Source organism: Panthera onca, chromosome B2, assembly GCF_046562875.1.
Source record: "Panthera onca isolate mPanOnc1 chromosome B2, mPanOnc1 haplotype 2, whole genome shotgun sequence".
Taxonomy (NCBI): Eukaryota; Metazoa; Chordata; class Mammalia; order Carnivora; family Felidae; genus Panthera; species Panthera onca.
The window spans coordinates 3,319,039-3,320,936 of NC_138343.1; the positions used below are offsets into that span (position 1 = coordinate 3,319,039).

Consider the following 1,898-nt stretch of genomic DNA (forward strand, 5'->3'; position numbering starts at 1 on the left):
CCGGCCGCGCGCGCCCCCGCTCTGTTCCCGGAAGGGCCGTGCGCGCCCCCCGCTCTCTCCCCGGAAGGGCCGTGCGCGCACCCTCTCTGCCCCGGGACCGGCCGCGCGCGCCCCCGCTCTGTTCCCGGAAGGGCCGTGCGCGCCCCCCGCTCTCTCCCCGGAAGGGCCGTGCGCGCACCCTCTCTGCCCCGGGACCGGCCGCGCGCGCCCCGGCTCTGGCACAGGAGCAAGCGTGCAGAGGCCGCCCCTCCAGTGTCCCTGCGGTCGGGCGTGGGGCGAAGGGGAGACGAATACCTGCAGCAAGCGAGCGGCGGCCCCGCGAGCTCGTTCACGCCCGTCGTCCCGAAGTTTCCATCAGCGAGGATCCGAGGTTCTCAGCGATCGGGACGCGCCCTCGGGCCTGGCGGCCTCGCGGGGGCAGCGACGAGCCAACAACAGCGACGAGTTGTTCCGGGCCGTGCCCAAAGTTCTGCTCTGATCGGAGCCAAGGGAATGCAGCTCCTGTCTCTATTGGTGTCTCGTTTTTTGTTTCCGACGGCGTGTGTGAGTGTGACTGTGCGCGTGTGTGTGCGTGAGTGCGTACGTGCGTGAGTGCGCGCGTGAGTGCATGCACGTGTGTGAGTGCGTGTGTGTGCGCGTGTGTGAGTCTGAGTGCGCGCGTGCGTGTGAAAACGGCTCCCGACGGGATCCAGCAGAGACTGTGGCCCCCGTGCAAGCCCGGGAGCACCGCGCTGGGTGGGTCCCCTCTGTTCCCGGCGCGCCGTCCCTGGGCGTCCCTGGGACAGTCTGCTTCCTTGCAGCACAAACAGAAAACCTCCTTTTCCTCCTCGCGACGGTCTGCGAGCCTTTTGGAGGGGAAGCCCGCGCGGCGGTGGCACGACTCCTCTGACGGCGGCGGGTCCGCTCCGCAATGACTCGGATCGCGATGACTGGGATCGCGCCGAAAAGGCCGCACGGAGTTGCTCAGCGCACTTTCCCCCGCGGCTCTCTGAGCGAAGAGCGGCTCCTGGAAAGTAAATCAAGTTAAGGGGGGGGGGGGGGGGGGGGGGGGCGGGAATCCCGAGCTTCCACACTCTTGGGCTGGTTGGACAAGCGCGGTCCCGGAGGTCGGGGCCCTTGGCCGCCTGGTCCGGGGAGAGTGGATCTCCCACACGCGGAGAGGACGGTGACAATCCTTTCGAAGGGAAAGAGATAGGAAAAAAAAAAAAAAAAAAAAAAAAAAAAAAAAATATATATATATATATATATATGGCTCAGCTCCGACAAGGTGATATTTGTCATTAATAAAAAGAACAGCGGAACCAGCAGGAGAAGCAGAGTGGCGCAGCGGGAGCGTGCTGGGCCCATAACCCAGAGGTCGATGGATCGAAACCATCCTCTGCTACGATCCTTTTAGGCGTGCCTTCTCGTGCAGCCGTTTTACTAAATCAGGCAATGAGCCCAAAGAACAATGGGAAATACTCCTTCGGTTAAGGTGGTCTTATATATGCTCCGAGATTTCATGGAGAAGGTGACAAACTCCATATTTACTTCTGTCATATCTTCCAGCAAAGGGATTTCCAAATGTACTAATATCTACCGGTGATGTGTTGATTGCATTGCATAAATGCAAATATAACTCAAGCCAAAAGAATGAATTATGATACAGATGTGTGGTCCTATCAAACAGCAAAGTTGCAGATTGTGATATTTATACTTACATTTAGTGCAGGCTAGTGTAACAGCATGAGCAAAGGAGGGCTTTAAGTAAATATACATTATATACATAAAATCTGCATAATGTATACATTATAGACAAAAATCTTTTATATACATAAAATATACATAAATATACATAAAATCTGCATAAACTCATTCAAGGAGAAAGAGAATCGAATATAAAATTTCCCTTCATAGAA

The 1,898-nt window shown here is 56.3% G+C and overlaps 1 non-coding gene across 1 annotated transcript; it reads left to right on the forward strand.

Annotated features, from left to right (window-relative positions):
• Positions 1-1,312: 1,312 nt before the first annotated feature.
• TRNAM-CAU (transfer RNA methionine (anticodon CAU)) lies at positions 1,313-1,384 on the forward strand. The gene has a single exon. It is a non-coding gene; the product is annotated as a tRNA-Met (tRNA).
• The last annotated feature ends 514 nt before the right edge of the window (positions 1,385-1,898 follow it).